The sequence below is a fragment of the Anolis sagrei genome, chromosome 2 (genome assembly GCF_037176765.1).
Source record: "Anolis sagrei isolate rAnoSag1 chromosome 2, rAnoSag1.mat, whole genome shotgun sequence".
Taxonomy (NCBI): domain Eukaryota; kingdom Metazoa; phylum Chordata; class Lepidosauria; order Squamata; family Dactyloidae; genus Anolis; species Anolis sagrei.
The window spans coordinates 144,948,912-144,969,620 of record NC_090022.1 but is presented as its reverse complement, the minus strand read 5'-3'; the positions used below and the strand labels follow the sequence as shown (position 1 = coordinate 144,969,620).

Here is a 20,709-nt window from a genome sequence, read left to right as displayed (position 1 = left end):
AAGGGAGGGGGCGTGGCCTCGCTGGGCATAGCCCCGCCCCCTTGTTTACATAGAAGGGTGACGCGTTGCAGGGCGCACGTGGCCAATGCGCCAGCGGCGGAATGCCCACAGCAGTGGTGAGAGAGGAGCCTCCACCATGCATTGGAGCTGCATGATCTCGCCAGTCAGGTTTCAAGGCGGAGCGCAATGGGTTAAACCCTTGTGCCGGCAGGACTGAAGACTGACAGGTCGGAGGTTTGAATCCGTGGAGAATGGGAATGAGCTCCCTCTGTCAGCTCCAGCTCCCCATGCGGGGACATGAGAGAAGCCTCCCACAAGGAAGGTAAAACATCAAAACATTCAGGCGTCCCTTGGGCAACTCCTTCCTTGCAGACGGCCAATTCTCTCACACCAAGTCGCTCCTGACACGGAAAAATAAAGTGTAAAGGTAAAGGTTTCCCCTTGACATGAAGTCCAGCCGAGTCCACCTCAGGGGGGTGGTGCTCCTCTCCATTTCTAACCCCGACGACCTTCCGGTCAGCAAGTTCTGCAGCTTAGCGGTTTAACCCGCTGCGTCACCGCGGGCCCCAGTCAGTGTAGTAGAGCCATCTAATGCAATTCGAACTAGATCCAGCCAAAGAGGAGTGCTGGTTTCTCACCCACAGTCTGCTGAGCCTGTGGGTGGGAGCTCCACAGTGATGAGCAGCAGCTGCAAGGCTCCCCGGTTCCCAAAGCTCATCCTCCTCAAATTGAGAATGGGTAGGTTGAGCCCTGACCTCTCTTAGGGACAGGGAGCTACCAGCCATTTGATAAAGCAAAATCCGAAATCAATACAACATAGGGCACCAGGGCCGTAGCCAGAAAAAAATTTCGGGAGGGGTTGAAATTTTAGGGGGGGGGGGGGTTGAAACCTTCCTCCTAGCTCACGCTGAAACAAAGAGCACAGCAGGGGGCAGAGCAGCCTTCAGTAACCTGCAGCTCCGCCCCTGTCAACCACCTCCACCAAGTCTGGCCTCCTTAATGAGAGCATTCAACACACACATCCCCAACTTGGTTGCTTCACTACATCGGCTACTGCTGCAAGTAATGACAGTGTGAATAAATTGTCAATATTTGCCTGAGATAGTGCTTGCAGTTCTGGAGGGACTCTTAATTTTTTGCATCTCATAGACTTAGCATGGGGATTTGGTTAACCAATTAAAATTCATGAGTAAAACAGGTTTTTTAAAAAAATCTGAAACATTTCGGGGGGGGGGTGAAAACCCTAAAACCACTCCCTCGCTACAGGCCTGGGGCACAACTACACAGCGCCTGGCTGCATCTAGGCTGTAGAACAGGCATGGGCAAACTTCAGCCCTCCAGGCTGTTAGGAATTGTGGGAGTTGGAGTCCCAAACACCTGGAGGGCCCAAGTTTGCCCATGCCTGCTATAGAATGAATGCAGTTTGACACCACTTTAACTGCCCTGCCTAGAGCCCCAGTTGGTGCAATGGGTTAAACCCTTGTGCCTGCAGGACTGCTGATTGACAGGTCAGCAGTTGGAATCTGGGGAGAGTGGGTTGAGCTCCCTCTCCAGCTCCCCACGCGGGGACTTGAGAGAAGCCTCCCCCAAGGATGGTAAAGCATTGAAACATCCAGGAGTCCCCTGGGCAGCATCCTTGCAGACAGCCAGTTCTCTCACACCAGAAGTGACTTGCAGTTTCACAATTCGCTCCTGACACACCCAAAAAAACTGCCCTGGCTTCATGCTATGGAATTATGAGTGTTGTAGTCTGGTGAGGCACCTGCACTCTTGAAAAACGGCGACTTCTAAGATTCCATATCATGGACCCATGGCAGTTAAAGTAGTGCCAAACTATCTTCATTCCACAGTGTAGAGCAGGCATGGTCAAACTTCAACGTTCTGGGTGCTTTAGACTTCAAGCCCCACAAAGCTGGCTTGATTTCTGGGAGCTGAAGTCCAAAACACCTGGAGGGGCAAAGATGTACCCCATGGAAAGTGGGAAAAAGGTGTTCAAAGGAGGAAGTGAAGCAAAAAATGTATCTGATCACAGGGTCAAGCGCAGGAACCAGGTAAAGGCCTTGGTGGTACTTATTATACACACCAGAGAGGTTGGCTTTGTCTTGGATCTTCCATAGTATCTGTGAGCTGAGCACATCTAGACTGACCACTTAATGTAGTTTGAAGATAGTTTGATGACGTTTAGATGACACATGCCATGAACTGAGGAATACTTCAAAACAGAGCCCATAATCTGCATCAGCATTCCTAAGTGTGAACCTCATGGTGAAATCGATGAAGGGAAAGGTGCTCCCACAATCCAAAAACATTCATTGCAATGGAGGGAGGTGAAAACAAAAACAGATCTTTCATGGCCATGAAGCTGCAGACACAGCAGATCCTGGAACCAAGTGAGAGCCAAACTCTCCAGGGTGAATAAGCATCATTCTGGCCTTGAACTGGTCCCAGGACCTCACATGTAGTCATCCACACAGTGAAATTGCTTTGTCCTCTGTCCAGCATCCACAATGGGAGTCGTGGGCCCTTCAGAGCACAGAGGAGGTGCTCAGTTGCAAAGAGGGCACCCACTGGTGTGATAACAAAAAATCCAAAATCAATTCAACAAAGATACATCTCCTGACCCTGCATAAAATGCATTGTGCAGGCTTTTGGAACTGGTGGGTTCTTTGATGGCATCAGGCAAAAATGCTTGAAATCCTACAGGAGTAGAAAAATTACGAGTCACAGGCCGACAATTTTGCTTCTGTTGTTACTTTTGTTGTCAGCTAAGTTGGCCTAGCAAGAGAAGAAACGTGACTCTCATGTCATCACTTTTCTTCTCCTGTGTTTTAACACTTTTGCCTGATTTAGAAGCCAGTGGAGGTTCAGAAGTCTTCTTGATGTATTTTATGCTTTGGAGCATAAATCCCAATAAAGGGATTGCTATTTTGTAGGTTTTGACACAGTTGCTTCTGAATACACAGCCTGTATGGAGCATTCTCCACAAGTCATTCTGCTCATGTGACAAAAGGACACTTTATGTGTGTTTACACACACATCTACACATCCACATATGTCTTCTATCTTATTGCACTATATACAAAAGCAACAAGTCTAAGTTCAATACTGATGGGAGGACAGCATCGTCTAGAGTGCCTAGGGGCAGGAGGGTAGTTTATGGGTTTCAAAGTGCATCACCTACACAGCTTTTGCTAAGAAATGTGGACAACAACAGAGAATAAATGATGGGCTGAAAGCTAACCTGAAAACATGTGCAACAAACACAAAAAACTCAGAGTCCCTTGCCCGTGAGCAATGTAACTGGAGGTAAACTGTTACCAACAGCGCTATGGATTTTGAAGAGGCAAGCATGGAGGATGAAAGGGAAAAACATGTCAAAATGAAGACACATCAAGCAAACCTTTATTATGACCACCATCCATCTGGAAATCAATGTCCTCATTGTGAAAAACCACGCCAATCCAGAATCGGTCTCTATAGTCATTTATGGATCCACACCAAGACTCTACCCTTGGAAGACAATCATACTCAACCACGAGGGATTGCCTATGATGATGGTAAAAACCACAAATCCCCTACACACAATATAGACAGAAGTGCACAGCTGAGAGGTAACAGCAATGTGGACACCATGGACTGGTGAAAAGAAAAAATAAGTGGTGATTAGAGCCAAGATGACTAAACTGAAACTGTTGTTCTTTGGCCATATCAGGAAATGGCATGGCTCGCTTTAAAAAAAAGAGATGATAATGCTCAGTAAGGTATAAAGCATTAGGAAAAGAGGAAGGCCACATTCCTGGAGGATAGATTCAATCAGAGAAGCCATCGCTGTCAGGACTCTGCAAGATCTGATGATAAGGTGACTTGGAGGTCTCTTATTCATAGTACTGCAATAAGTCTGGGTCAACCTGACAGCAGCTAACAACAAAACGCAGTGTGCCAGTTAACTGACAGGGAGGGGGCTGGGGGACTGGAGGGGAAATAGGTGTATGGAGCAAGATACATTGGAATATAGCCCCCCCCCCAAAAAAAAAAATCTAGAAGGACACACATAGCCCTTGTATAAGCTTGGAATGTCATTGAGCGCGTGAACTTCAGACTACCCCATGATCAAGATGATCAAGAATTAGTGTGAGAATAGCAAAGAGAGAAATGAACTTATCATTACCAAACACAGTCAGCAGAGGAACTCACACTTGGGTGGCCACTGGAAATTAAAATGGGAAAAGAGAGAAAGGAGCCACCCACAATCATGTCATCATAAATACCCCCAACACCGTTGTTGCATTTGTATGCCTTCAAGTAATTTATGGTTTATGGTGACACTAAAGTGAACCAATTGCAGGGGTTTCTTGGCAATGTTTTTTCACAGGAGTTTGCCATTGTCTTCTTCTGAGTTTGAGGGAGTGTGAGTGGCCCAAGGTCACCCAGTGAGTTCCCTGAGCTGAGATATGAACCCCAGTCTCCAGAGTCCTTCTCCAACATCGAAACCAGTGCACTGGAGAATATCCTCTTACCACATGCAAATGGGGAAAAAGGAGATGGGAATTGTATCCAAAAAGGGGGACGGGCATGACTGTTGTCTACAAATCCACTGATTAGATTATGTCAAATGTTTGCCGGGAGGATGACAATCAAGGACAGGAAACATGCTGGGACACCATGGAAGGATACACACATCAGCTGGTTCACTTCAGAGCAAACTGCATCATCCCAGGAAAGTTCCACTATTACCACCCATCTGGATTTCCCAGTAGTTTCATCTGCATCCTCTCTTATTATTCCAGCATTATCAAAACCTGGATGATGTTTTGTTTAATTCAAATTATGTTTTTCCCAAAGTGATGTAGCAATAGTTAATGATTGAGTGGTGGAAAGCTCAAGAATACAATTTCTACTCCTTTTGAAATCTGTACCGCACATGCTGAGAATGTTTACGATTGTTTTATTGAGTGTGAGAAAACAGATGGCAAGCTGTAATTTAATAAATTTGTTTAAAGTTAACCTTTGGCTTTTAAAAAAGTGCTTCATAGAAATGTGTTTCTATTTTGATATCAGCCATCACCATCTATTTCACACCTGGGTTGTGTATTTCAATGATGTGTCAACGTTAGAGAGAAAACAAGCTTTTGGTTTATGATTCATCGTGACTTACCTTCCCAGATGAGAAAAAACAACTATACTCACCTTTGCACAAGAATTAAATATGGTTCTTTCTTCCTTTGGTTTGGACTGGGGGAACTTTGGCCCTCCAAATGTTTTGGACTTTAGTTCCCAGAAGCTCAGACCAATGTTTGTAAAGGACTGTAGAAGGTCTATGTCAGAATATCTGCACAGGCAAAACTTCTTTACTCTTAGTGACTCATATGTTATTGTCTACTATATAAACCAGAATTACATTTATGAGGCTAGGTTTTTTCCTTATCTCACATGAGCAACCCAATTTAAATTAAATCTCATTTAGTTCAGTTTGCTGACATCCAGCTGCCCCTGGGAGCTCATAAGTAGAGCATAAAGGTTGTAGTCTTGGCATCTGATATTCTTCTATATCTAGAAGCTCAGTTTGGATATTGTGTCTAACAACTGTAGCTAAACTTCTCCCTATGTTTATCTAATCTACTTTATAGCCATTTAACCTTATTTATAAGACTTTGGTTGCCCTGGTGTATGAACTGATTTTTTAAAACTAGAAGCTAATACTTTTTTTTATTTACAGTTTCCAGACTAGGCATAGGCAAACTTTGGCCCTCCAGGTGTTTTGGATTTCAGTTTTGAAGTCCAAAACACCTGGAGGGCCAAAGTTTGCCCATGCCTGATCCAGACCATTCTTCTGAGGTAATTTTCAGGAAAAGGTCTTGGCTCAGAGATACTTTCAAAACAGTCAAAACACTGCATTATACACCTGAGAACAGACTGTACATTCACAATCTTTGTTAATTGTGAGGCAGCCGATAGTTTCCCTACAAGGCTGCTTTGCCGCCCCATTAAGTCAGCTACATCCAAAAGTAGTACCCCCAAAGTTCAGCCCAACAGGATGTCAGTCTGTCTTGACAGTTAAAGATCAGTCATTGCTTCATTATATTACGACTATTACTGTTGCTTCTAGTCATTTTGTAGCAGATTTATGTGGTGCCATTGCTGTTTCATTTTAACAGCATTAAATATGTTATCAGTGAGTACTGACCATCCAGAGGCTGACGGCTGATGCGTGGTATAAAAGCAATCCCTGAATGCTTTTAAAACATCAACAGAACTCTAACCTAGAACAAATATTACACTCTTCAAAAAGAGGCACAACTGGTCCAGCAACTGAAGTTGGGTAAAGGATGTATGAACCAGAGCTTAGAAAGGTACTTTTTAAAAAGTAACACATAAAAAGCAGGAGGGAATGCTTCTGGAACATGACCATACAGCCTGGAAAACTCACAGCAACCCAGTAACACACTACTGTTATAGTTCCTTGGGGGATATTGATAGCTATCACTATAGCTATAATATATAGAAGTCATTGAAAGCAATTAGATTGTTATTTTAAAAACACATACATCTAAATGCTATTTCTCCTATCTATCTTCTTCTTGCTTTAGAATCAGAGTCGGAAGAGAGAATAAGGCCCATCTAGTCCAATCTCCTTCTGCCAAGCAGGAATACACAATCAAAGCACCCCTGGAAGAAGCTTAAAAATCTCCAGAGAAGGAACTCCATCCCACTGCAAGGCAGCAGCATATTCTACATCAAATAGTTCTTACCAACAAGAAGTTCTTCCAAATGTTCAGGTGGGATCTTTTCCCCTACAATTTGGATTTCTTGCTCCGTGTTCCCATACTAGTAGAGAAAAGTAGCATGAATAGGGATCCTGATCCAATGTAACTGGCCAACACGGCAGAATAAGGTATATAGGCAGAATTTCCCTTTAAAATTAACAAATAACATGAGACCAAGGTACCATCTATACTTCCATATAAAATCCAGATTATCTGCTTTGAACTGGATTGTATTAATCTACACTGCCATATAATCCAGTTCAAAGGAAATAATCTGGATTTCCTATGACAATGTAGATGAGGTGCTTAACCCATTGCGCCACCAGGGCTCCTAGCTCCAAGTGTAATAAAGGTAATAAAGGCAGAGAGGAGGAAGGAGGAGATATATAAACCCCACTTGTCTAGTTTCCAACAGATCTCACAAGCTCTGAGGATGCCTGCCAGAGATGTGGGTGAAACGTCAGGAGAGAATGTTCTGGAACATAGCCATACAGCCCAGAAAACGCACAGCAACCCAGTGATTCCAGCCATGAAATCCTTTGAAAACCAAGGCTATCATTCATTCTGTGCACATCTACTTGGGAATAAGCTCTACTCAGCACAATCAGAAGGGAGTTACATGCATCATTTTAGTCCAGAGTCTGTGTGCAATGTCATCATTGCTTGGTATTATTTTTGCAGGTTCACCATGAGCAGCCTGTTTTCATACCTGTTTCTAGTGGGGCCTTGGGATGCAAGGTGCCTGGAAAGCTTGGCCTGTGCCATGGGACCATCTGAAACTCTGAGACCCAGTATCTCTGGAACAACACCTTGAAAAGTTAGAAGCTGCATTAAGAGTGAAGTTATTCCCTTTTAAAGTTACCACATTAATTTGGGTATGCCTTAGTTACTGAAAAAGGCCATCAGTTACAAACAACTACCTGTTTTAACTAATTTCTTCCATACTTTGCTCTGAGTGTTGAGTTGAAAAATATACATCCCACTGTGCTTGGGTACACAGAATACCCTACCATTTGTGACATCTAAGACAGAAACCCCACAACTTTGCCACTTCATGCACCTATGCATCATTTCTTTTTTGTGCTGAACAAAAAAGAGTAGCTACCATGCGGCTGGGCTGACAAAACAACTCTTTTAATTATTGAGTTCTTAGCTCAGGAGGTAAAATCCACGTTGATTAATTTTTATCAGCCATTTTTGATCCGACAATTATCACGCTCCATAGTTGCAAATGTGAAATCAACAGCTCTGATTATTTATAGCAGCACACTTCAGTAAAGATGTGTTAACGAGTGCCTTGATGCTATTGACATCTACAAGGGAAATGGCACGCTTTTAATTAAGGCTTTGTTGCAAGTACATAATGACCTTTTGGCACTTTTGAGAGCCTTCTATTTAGAATGACCTTGTTTTCCTCTGCATTTATGTCCCGAACAGCTCAGCTTTGTAAAACAGTAATTGACGCAAGAATGTTGGAACTTTGGACCTTAAATGTGTAGGTAGGTCATTTCCATGAGATGCAAGGGATGCTTTGAGAACGTGAGCCAAGTTCTGCCTTCTTTTAAAATTAACTGAAATGGCAACATTTCTTATTATTCTAAAAGACTATAGATCTGTCTCATCTGCTAATGCAAAAAGGTCAGTTGATGAATATGGAATACCAAACATGAGGGCAGAAGCTGGCCAACATCTGCCACATAAGCAGTATGGGGATGTACTCAAATGGGAACACTAATTTCCATGACTAAAGATTCCGAAATTCTGTTTGTTGTGCTTTATTTGACTGCAGACTCTTGAAGTACCAGAAAATATGCATAGGGAGAGCACTGGATATTTCCCCTTGACAGCTGTTTCCTTTAAAGATTTTGATTCTAACACTGATTTATCTATAAATAGTGTTTAATTGGAGATAAACAGTGGCCTTCCTGTGAAATATAGTCTACAATTCATAGCATTCCTGACTAGATCACATCTTGCTTAGCTTTTAAGATCAAATCCATGAAACGAGATCACACACTATGTGCTATCAGTTATCTGTTGCTCTTTTCACCCCATGCTTCAGACCACCATTTCTTCCCATGCCACACCTACCCATTCTCTTTAACTGGGGTCCCATCTACACTATCATATGAGGTAGTTTGAAACTGCATTACATGGCCAATGTGGACTCATATAATGCAGCTTAACTGCACTGAACTGCATTATATGATTCTGTACATGCCATATAATAAATAAATCTCAGACTGATGGGATCTACTTTGATGTGGTCTACTGGAATCCTGGGATCTACCAAATCAAGCTTGAGACAAAAGGGATAGAAATAGTAAAATACCCAAGTTCTAGGAATTGGATGTGTGTGTGTGTTTAGCACTAGAACTGGAAAGGGCTCAGACATATTTTAACTGAGTCTTAAGACAATCTGTGAATTTAAAAAGTATCTCAAGTCTTTAATTACTGCTTTTCTTCCTTTTATCTACCCTAAATCATTTGCCCTTTAGTGGATGGATGACCCTTGAAAGCTAAGAGACAGATTGCCTCTTTCTTCACACTATGCATAACTTCATATCCATAATATTCTTGCAGGCAAACTTGTAAACTGTGTGCTAGATTGTGCTATTGTTAGGTGAATCTGTAATTGGCTGACCTACCAAATCCAGAGGGTGTTCATCAGTGGTTGCTCTTCATCTTGGAGAAAAGTGCATTTCTGTCAGGATCTTGGGGCAAGATGAGGAAGATGGGGAGGAGTGCTCTTCCTTATAACAGCAAAAAGGAGCAGTATAAAGGGCTGGCGTTTGTAACAGCTCACTGCTGGAAAATCTTTGGTTACCATGTGCCTTGAACCTCAGACCATGCTCTTTGGATTTTGGACTTGGACGTTTTGGTGAGTCTCTGTGTATTTGACCTTCTGGAACAACATTGGGTTTTGCTTTGCTTGCCCCTTTTTCTTGGACAGACTACAACTTGAATCTCAGATTGCCTCTGACCGTGCTTTGGAAGAAAGGCTGCAGACCTTGATAATTTTCCTATGGGCCTTGTGTTATTTAACATATTTATGGATGATACAAATTTATAGATGGTACATGACGCTGGAAAGATTAGCAAAATTGTTTGTTGGAAATGTCATCAAAAAGAAGGAACTTTTTACCATATATGGTGGACATGTCCTAAAACAAAACAAAAAAGATTACACTTCATAAGAACATTGAAAACATTTTAAAAATTGAAGTACTATATAACAACAACAACAACAACAACAACAACAACACTTTATTTAAATTCTGCCGTATCTTCCTAAGGGGACTCAGGGTGGATCAGAGTACACATACAAGGCAAACATTTAATGCCATTTTGGGACAGACAATACAGAGATAGACAGAACAGAAGGAGGTGTGTTGTGTTGTCATCAGCACCTTGGAAGGTTGTGCTCGAAATCTGGCCCCAGGGGGGTGCTGTTTCTCCATCCTCTATGACGAAAAGTCACCAGGACTTTCTCCTTCCTCCTGGTCCCTAGCATTCTCTGATCTTTTTCTTTTATGGTGTCATAAAATACTGCCCCCCCCCCACCCACTTGTTTTAGCAGTACCTAATTTCTCTAATTACAGTACAAACTGTTTTCGAACTGCCTAGATCAACAGTAAGCTGGGCTTAATAGTCAGCAGCTCACGTCGTCCCAGAGCTTCAAACTGGCAACCTTTTGGTTGGTTGATCTTATCATTGGTGGTGATTTATCATCTGTGCTAAAGCCCCAGCCCAGCTCATCACTAGAACCATCAGCTTTTCTGTTGGGCCTTACAAATTCAACACTACCAAAAAGAATTCTGATACTATTTCTATACATGGTGACTGCAGCAAGGATTGTTTATGCTTACTATTGGAAACAAGAAGAATTTCCCACCCCAGATGTATAGATTACAAAAGTGTTGGACATGACAGAGACAGACAAACTGACTAGGCTTATACAATCGCCAGATCCTTCCACATTGGAAAAGAATGGCAGCCTTTTTACTATTTAAAAGAAGGAAAATTGAAAGAATTGGGGGGGGGGGGGTTCAGCATTAAGGGAAAATTAGTAGTGCAGAAATGCAGGAATTACAAGAAAATAAAAAAATAGAGATGTTAGTGACAAGAATAACAGGATCCCCAATTATATTTAAGGGATACTGGAAAGTTAATCTACCAGAGACAAGAAGATTTATGACAAAAACGATAGATTTTTTTTGATAATGAAGAATAGAGCAGAGACAGGGTAGGAAGCATTAGTTAGGGATTCCAATTTTCTGTTTCTCAACTTTTCAATCTCCATTGTTTCAAAACACTGTACACCCACTTTTCTATCCTTCTGTTTTAGATTAGAAAATACATTTATTTTTTTCTCTTTTATTAACATCATAGAAACCCTTTTTGTATTTGATAGCAATGGAAGAAGACAAAGATGCAACATGTTTAAAAAGCCCCTGTTCTATATCCACTCTTGTATCCCTTCCCCATTCCTCATATCTTTGCAATAAAAATTATATGGCAAAAAAACACCCACATATTTATGAATGACATTGATGATAAAGGCATGCTTATCCACTTTGCAGATCTCAGCAATTTGTGGGGGCGGTGGTGGTAGGGAAATACCTCAGATGACAGAATCAAATGACAGAATCAGAATTTCAAATCATATTGATGGATGAATTGTTAGGCCAAAATGAACAGAAGGAAATTCAAAAGGAATAAATATAAGGTACTACATTTGTGCAAAAAAAATTGAAATGCATAAATGTAGTATGGGTGACACTTGGTTTGAAAGCAGTGTACGGAAAGAGGAACTAAGCATCTTAGTAGGCTGCACGTTGAACATTAGTCAACTGTGCAATGTGCCAGCTCAAAAGAAAAAAAAAACATCAATGCAATTCTGGGTCGCCTCAGTAGGAATAAAGTGTCCAGATCAAGTGAAGTAATAATGCCATTCTATTATACTTTGGTCAGACATCTGAAATATTCTGTCCAGTTCTTGGCACCATAATTCAAGAAGGATATTGATAAGCTGGAATGTGACCAGAGAAAAGTGACCATATGATCTTCAAATAACTGACAAGATGTAATGTACAAGGTAGAACTGGTTGTTATCTGGTGGACAAGAGGCTAGGGTATACATCAGTGGATTCAAATTACAAGAAAATATGTTCCTTCTGAACTCTAGGAAGAAGGTCCTTACTGTAAGAATCTTTAACAGTAAAATAAACTGTCTCAAACAGTGGTGGATCCCTTTCTTTTGGAAGTGTTTAAACAGAAGTTGGATGGGCATCTTTCAGAAGTCCTTTTGTTGTATATTCCTGCATAGCAGAGGGTTGGACTGGGTAGCCTGCTTCCCCCACCTCTAACATTGTATGATTCTGCAAGAAAACAAGATTTGTGGTGAATGTACAACATGTTCTCAGTGAGTCAAATCATACTTTATGGAGACTTCGAAGTGTGTGATTGCCCTCACATGCGATCCCATTATGGTTTTTTTAAAATGTAGAAATGTGCAGAGGTAGGCATTTCAGGATTCTTTTGAAATCTGGTGGCAGTCACTGAGAGGGTTGGTACACTCAAAATACATAAAGCTCCACATGCAGTCTAGGGTGCTGCTGCTTAAACTGTGGGTCCCAACTTCAAATGGGGTCTCCATAGCTCGATGTTGGGGTCATGAAAAAATTGTCAACAGTAAAAGGTTTCTGAACACCACCCATTTACACAAATCTGTTAGCAATAATGTACAGTGTTTACAGTGGACTTTGCAGAATATTAGTAAGTCTTGCAAATGCTGATTTATTATCAATAATGTTTTATTTCTATCCTATTTTACATACTTATATACCTGGAGTCACATAAAGATTTCTCAGACAGAAAGGGGTCACAAGTGGGAAAAGTTTAAGAAGCCCTGTTCTAGGGTAACCTTTGGTCAAACCTGCCACAGAGTGCTTTAAATTTCATCAGTACACCAGGGAGGGAAAGACAATTGAACACATATCCAAGGGCAAATGCTGTGGTTACTAACACTTGACCCAGCCCATGTGGCTTTCTACTTAAGAGCAGGTTCCACTGCAGTAAATATAAACACAGGTTGGTGATGAAAATCATGTTCATCTCGGTGCCATTAGAGAACTCCGTCTGCTGGTTTGTGTGTATCAACATCTTTATAGGCACATGCTGTTGTTTTCCTGAATTGTTGTCAACCAATTTGTGTCCTGCTTACCTTTCTTTCTCTGCAAGCTGACCCTGACTTCATCCTCTCTCCAAGTCACACTCGGGTTTCTTTTGTCCCTTTGTGGGCCTTGGAAAATAATAAATGGATTCTTTTCACATTTGAAGCTTTGTGCAAATGCTGTTAACTGGGTTTCTCAAAGGCATCTCCACAGCTTCTTCCCAGAGTGAAAGGAAGCAACTGCAAATAGTTGCTTTCCTTCACTTTAGCTGAAGGGTTCCTTTTGATACCATTTTCTGCCAAAATAAAGGTCCAGTTAGAGTTGCTTAGGGTTTTCCTTTCCTCTTTGAGCCCACAAATTCCTCTTTATCATCATAGATGTGAAATATGTTCTCTTTCCCACCTGTAGGAGATAGTTGTTTGATTTCTTGTTTATGAGAGGCAGAAGAATAATGTTGTTTCTCTCTCTCTCTCATGTATCATTCTTCAGGTTCAAGATTTCGTTCAGGCTGAGCACCTGAATCTAACAAGTGGTGTCAATCTGATGCATGAGTTTCACACGCTTCACTGAACGCTGCAGCTTGCTCAAATAGGAAAATTAGTACAACTCGGTAGGCATACTAATATTTGTAAATTAGCAGCCTGTTTTAGTCTACCGCTCGTGTAAATTTGGCACCTTTCAGGAGAAAAAAAATGGTGCAATTGTAAAAACTGACAAAAAATTAATCAGAGGACCTCAGGGAGCTGAAACAGGAAGGATGACTGGAGAACAGATGTTGTTAAACTCGACTTATTATCAACAAGACATGATTTAGAGACTATCCTTGTTCCTATAGTTGAAATACATAAAATGAAAGTAATGAAAGTCTTCTCTGAACGTATTATATCTGTGAATTTGTGTCCAGCTGAACTATTCAGGTGGTGAGGGATTTAACTCAGACACCCTTCCCACTTAATCCACTTTTAGATCTTAGCCATTTGCTGTGATACTCTTAATGATCACTTTACACATAAAACTCTCTCGGATAAAAATACACTTAGATGCCATTGTTATAACAGAAGTTGACGGTTGGTTATCCAGCAGTTCTATGAATAGGATTACACTGGTCCCGTTTTGGTTAGTGAGTACTGCTGATGGGGACAAGCTGCTAGGGAAAGTAAGGAAAACCATTTGTCCTCTTGATCCACATACTTCTTCACTGGTCACCACGGAGGAGACGAGTAAACCTCAATTATAAAATTAGTATCCTTAGGGATACCAAGATGCTTGTTTACAAAGCTATTGTCCTACCAACCCTGCTATACACCTGTGAAACGTGGACTGTCTACAGATGTCACATACAACTCCTGGAACAATTCCATTTCCAGAAAATCCTGAAAATCTCTTGGAAGGACAGGGGGACAAATGTCTGCATGCTGGAAGAAGCAAAGACCACTAGCATTGAAGCAATGCTCCTATGCCATCAACTCCACTGGACTGACTACATTGTCCAAGTGCCCAATCACTGTCTCCCAAAGCAATTACTATACTCCCAACTCATGGACGGGAAACGTAATGTTGGTGGACAGGAAAAGAGATTTAAAGATGGACTTAAAGCCAACATTAAAAACTATAGCTAGACACTGAGAACTGGGAAGCACTGGCCCTTGAGCGCTGTAGCTGGAATTCAGCTGTGACCAGCAGTGCTGTGGAATTTGAAGAGGCACGAAAGGGAGAAATTTGCCAAGAGGAAGACACATCAAGCCAACCCTGAACAGGACCACCTTCCACCTGGAAACTGATAGCCTCACTGTGGAAGAACATGTGGATCAAGAATAGTGCTCTACAGTCACCTATGTATTACCACTAGGACACTACACTTGGAGGGCCATCATACTCGGACAATAAGGGATCACCTAGGTAAGTTAAATTGAGAGGGCAGTTGCCTTCCAATTCCAGGCAGTCTTGGATGACATACTCTTTCTTGACCCATTTCAAACTGGATTCAATGCAGGCTGACGGTCTTCACCTGAACATTGATAAGGGGAGTATGTTCTGGCTGGTGCTTTTTGGGCTCTCAAGGAGTAGTTGATGCCATCAACCAAGCTATCCTTTTGGAAAACCTGAAGGGTTTGGGAATCAGAGACATTTCTCTTCAGTGCTTCCAGTCCTATCAGCTGACTCCCCAGCGGGATGTACACTTAGGTGCATGTAAGTAGAAGGAATGTTCTAGAAAGAACTTTACTTGCCCTGGGTTAGTTTCTCTCTTTTGTAAAGGTACTTTCAAATGCTGCCTGACTTTGATCTACAGCTTCATGTGTCATGTTTGCCGGAATCACTGGGTTGTTGTAGGTTTTTTGGGCTTTATAGCCATGTTCTTGAAGTATTCTCTCCTGACATTTTGCCTGCATCTATGTCAGGCATCCTCGGAGGTTGTGAGAGGACCTACAACAACCCTACTGATGGATATTTTTGAAGCTTCTATTTTTGCTTTCCTTGAGTCGGAAATGACTGTGGGGTAAAATCTAGATGACCTCGTGGGCCATCTAGTCCAACCCCCTGCCAAGAAGCAGGAAAATTACGTTCTAAGCACCCCCAACAGATGGCCATCCAGCTTCTGTTTAAAAGCCTCCAAAGTAGGAGCCTCCACCACACTTTCGGGTAGAGGTTTCCACTGCTGAACAGCTCTCACGGTGAGAAAGTTCTTCCTAATATTCAGGTGGAATCTCCTTTTCTGTAGTTTGAAACCATTGCTCCACGGCCTAGTCTTCAGGGCAGCAAAAAAACAAGCTTGCCCCCTCCTCGCTATGACTTCCCCTCACATCGTGATACATGGCCATCATGTCTCCTCTCAGTCTTCTCTTCTCCTCATAGGGCTTGTTCTCCAGACCCTTGATCGTTTTAGTTGCCCTCCTCTGGACACTTCTAGCTTGTCAATATCTCTTTTTAATTGTGGTTCCCAGAATTGGACACAGTATTCCAGGTGTGGTCCAACCAAGTAGAGATTTACGTTCCAATTTAACAGAATAGCCTTTAGCAAAATAGACTCTTTCTCTGTCACTCAGACAGGGCTTTCTTATTATCTGACCCCCTAAGTAAGAGAAAGGCATAGCACACTTATTATCCCCAGTTTTGCTGAAGATACAAGGCACACACTGCTCGTGCAGAGAAAGCAATAATTAAAAAAAGCTATGTGTTTATTGCTGAATTTATATATGGTTTGCAGCATAGGAGCAACCCTATCCCTTTTAATTGGTGATGTACCCCATGTTTGTTTAATCTAGATAAATGGCTGTCAGATGCACCTGCCTTGTGATCTTTTGCAAGCAGAGAGCACAACGCTGCCTGCAAAGTTCCTCTGCATTCCCTGCAATAGATGACATAATGCTGTGGCAAATTATAGAGAAGCCTGTGCTTGCGGGCATCACTCTGGATCAGGGCACCCGGTAGCACTGCAGATAAAGTCTTGTAACTTCAGAGCAGCTGTAGGTCATGTTGTTTCTTGCATGCTAACTGGCTTTCTGCTGTCAATCACCGGCTTGCTTTGTACCATTCTTCCTTCCCTCTTCACCCTGCTGCATCTCCTCCGCACACTTGAAAGCAGCCTTCCAAATGTATTGGACTTCATAAGCCAGCTGGAAACAATGCAGCTCAAGGGCACCAGGTTACAGAGATCCGCCTTTACGTTATGACAGGGATACTTGCCTGTTTTATTGCCCTGAAAGGATGACTTTGCTCATCTTTCAAAATGGGTTTTTTAAAGAAACAATCCAAATTGCACTATTTGTGCATGACATCATACTGAAAAACCAGGGTTAATACAAAACTTGCTCTTGCATTGTGGCACCATCATCATCATCATCATCATCATCATCATCATCATCATCATCATCATACCAGGGGACCAAAAATCTGAATTTACTAAGCAAACAGAATCACACAAGTCCACAAGCATCACCATTTGGAAATTAGCAGATGGGAAAAGCTGAAGCAGGCACATTTGTGCTCAGAAGCTACTGTGACAATTGCAGTCACTGCAGATTTCCTCCCTCTCGTCTGCCTGTTTTGCATCGTAACAACATTTGAGTGGGATCACATTCAGATCTAGGAGCTGGTTTCACATAAATTGCCATTGAAAATATTTTCTATGTCAGGATATTGCTATGGATGCTTTAATTTGTGGTGGCTGCATGTTTACAATCTTTTCAGTCATCTGAGAACTTACTACACTGACAGCGTCTGTTTGGTATGGTTATTAACAGCAGTACTTTACTAGTAGTTTAATGCCAAATTGGGGATCAAAAATATTTCTCTGGAAAATATAGATCATGGCAATGGCATACACTCTTTCTCTGGTAAGAACTTTTGCAGCAAAGTCATCATTTGACTGGGCCATGGCCTAGGCTAGATACAAAAATCAGGTCCAGATGCCCTCATGGATGCAGTGGAGACGTACCCACAGCTATATTACAGGTAGAATAGCACTGGTTAATTCTGGGTCTCCTAAAATATTATTGAAATGTTTTACTTTCTGTAGTGAGAGTACAGGTTATGACCAATTTTCTAATTCTTTTTTACATTGAAACAGTACTTACATTGACCTGTGAATAAGCAAACCCAGGTTTCTAGGGTCTGTGTTCTAAACATGCATGAGCATTTACAGTACACCGTAGACAACAGAAATTGCTCTTTCACAAAAATGGGTTATCATATCTATTCAAGACAGGAAAAGTCAGCGAATTTTGGGAGATACAATACTGCTAATACTTCCTTAACTTTACTTGAATAAGTGTCCTATGCCTCTAACCCAGGGGTCAGGAACCTTCGGCCCTCCAGGTGTGGTGGACTTCAACTCCCACAATTCCTTGAGGCTCGGCATTCGCCCCAAAGGCTTACCTTGGCCTCAAGGAATTGTGGGAGTTGAAGTCCACCACACCTGGAGGGCCGAAGGTTCCCCATGCCTGCTCTAACCCCAGTGAATATGTTTTGGAGGAACTACATTTTGGAAAGAAGTAATCACAGAAGTAAATTTGGTTTTGGAATGTCAGGGATGAGCATGTTCCTTTGAATTATTTACCTGTATCTTGGAAATTATAGCTAAAAGTAGATTTTGGTGCTCTTTTAGTTGCTATTTTGTTACTGAAAAAAATCATATTTCCCCATCTATGATCAAATGGATAGAACATCTAATAATGTTTGCAAGATCTGAAAGTATAGCTGAAATTTATAAATGGACCTGGAATCATAGAGTTGGAAGAGACCAACCCCTTGTCAAGAAGCAGGAAAATAGAATTCAAAGCACCCCAACAGATGGCCATCCAGCTTCTGTTTAAAAGCCTCCAAAGATGGAGCCTCCACCATATTTGGACGTTTGGTCAGCTTTTATAGAGACTACCAACTAATGTGGTTATTTTAGCTCCTTTCGTGTTTTTATTTTATAACTTATGTTTGTTGTTGTTCATTCGTTCAGTTGTCTCCGACTCTTTGTGACCTCATGGACCAGCCCACCCAAGAACTCCCTGTCGGCCGTCACCACCCCCAGCTCCTTCAAGGTCAGTCCAGTCACTTCAAGGATGCCATCCATCCATCTTGCCCTTGGTCGGCCCCTCTTCCTTTTGCCTTCCACTTTCCCAGCATAATTGTCTTCTCTAGGCTTTGCTGTTTCCTCATGATGTGGCCAAAGTACTTCAACTTTGTCTCTAGTATCCTTCCCTCCAATGAGCAGTCGGGCTTTATTTCCTGGAGGATGGACTGGTTGGATCTTCTCGCAGTACAAGGCACTCTCAGCACTTTCCTCCAATACCACAGCTCAAAAGCATCTATCTTCCTTCGCTCAGCCTTCCCTAAGGTCCAGCTCTCACATCCGTAGGTTACTGACTTATGTTACTCTGGAACATTATTGCATATAACTGAGATACCTTTTGAAGGGAAGCATGTATTTTAATGTCATTCCTCTACATTTTTAAGATTTAAAATCTTCTCTCTAGCAATCTCTAGATTCTCCAATGTGACCCTATAGTCTGCTTCTTCTAGTCATGCTGAAATACCTCTCTGAGAATCTCTTAAGTCCTCTAATGTGAGTCTATGGTCAGCTTCTAGCAGAAGTTGACCACAGAGTCATGTTGGAGGATGTAGAAATTCCTAGAAAGGCATTTTCTCATGTTCAAAAATGTCTTTATTCACAGTTTTCCACATTCACAAGGGCCCTGTGTTCCTATCCTCGGTGAATGTGGAGTTATTTTAAATAAAAACCCGATAAGCACTTCTGTTAGTCAAGTGGGACATTAACATTAATGGACTAGATACAGAAGTCACATTGGATAGCTAGTATTGATTGATTGAAGAGCAATCCACTCTGGGATGGTTCAACCTGGTAATACTCCAAGCTAGACAACCAACCAAAAGAGCATGGCACTATCTGTTTTCATAGGAGGAATAACTATCATTTTTCTTGCTGCAGCCTGAGATCCTTCTGCAGCAAGCATGGTCTAATCCAGTAGTTCTCAACATGTGGGTTCCCAGATGTTTTGGCCTTCTCCCAGAAATCCTAAGAGCTGATAAACTGGCTGGGATTTCTGGGAGTTGGAGGCCAAAACACCTGAGGACCCACAGGTTGAGAACCACTGGTCTAATCCACGGAGGAAAAACCTTTAGCCCTCCACTGCTTTTATTACACTTGTCCAGTGACCATGCTAATGGGGATTAAATTATTATTATTATTATTATTATTATTACAATTGTCTTTATTTATACCCCACTTTATCTCTTCTGCAGAAGACTCAAAGTGGCTTAACATATAATCATCAGCATGCAATTTAAAATATGCAAATATTAAAACATTAAAGCAGGATTAAATATAAACAGTATTTTTTTAAACTCCCAGTTAAAAACAATTAAAACATATTCAAAGTTAAAAACTATAAAACATCAACTGTGTACATCAGCTCCTAGAAGGTTAGAGGTTTTCCAGTCCTGGTCTCAAGGTCCTCCCTTTTTGTCCCACTATAAAATCATTGCAAATTTCAGACATCCATTGCAACATGCTAAGTAATGTTATTTCCTCCTTTTTCTGTCCTCTTACCAAAAAATGTTGTTGAGTCTCAAAGCTCCTTCACTACTCTGTGGGGTTATTTGCTGGGTCCAGCCTACAAACATAAAATAAATGAGTATGTTACTATTGCTGTTCAATTTCCCCCCTATTTGGACCAATGCAGGTGCCTGTACATTTTGATGGTTCGTAATATGTCTGCTCGGCTCCCCCTTTTTCAAAAGGAATCCAAATTCCATGTCAAGTTTAATGGATTGGCCTTCTTTCCTCCTTGTGAAGGACAACTTGCTGTTAAAAATTGTCTTCCTTTGCTCAGTCTCGGTTTTAATTCAACTCCAAAATTAATTTCCCACCCTTCTTCAAGTGGCCTCATTAATTGAAACAGCAGCCGCAACGAACTGAGAGGAAAAAACGGATGCGGCACAACTTAAAATAATAAGAATAATCCAATGCAGCGTGACATTGCTTGAATATGGCTTTGCCCATTGATTGGTGGGATTTGCATAGGCGTGTGAGAAACAGGGTTGATTTAGTAGGAGATTTCTTCACAGGCACACCCCTACCTCTGCAGCAATTTATAATACAGCAAAATGAAGTAATGGAAATAGTAAAGGATGGGGCAGCAATTCTAGATGTGCAAACTGAATGGAACCTTGTGTAGAGGAGAAACCCCAGTCATCACATTTTAAGGGAAATGTTGGTTAATCCAGCCTTTCTCAAATGTGGAGGGATCCTTAAGTAA

At 41.7% G+C, this 20,709-nt stretch overlaps 1 long non-coding RNA gene across 1 annotated transcript; it reads left to right on the top strand.

Moving 5' to 3' along the window:
* Window positions 1–3: 3 nt before the first annotated feature.
* LOC132768244 (uncharacterized) lies at window positions 4–7,877 on the top strand. Its single transcript, XR_009630693.2, has 3 exons — window positions 4–427; window positions 6,588–6,776; window positions 7,446–7,877. It is a non-coding gene; the product is annotated as an uncharacterized lncRNA (long non-coding RNA).
* Window positions 7,878–20,709: the final 12,832 nt, after the last annotated feature.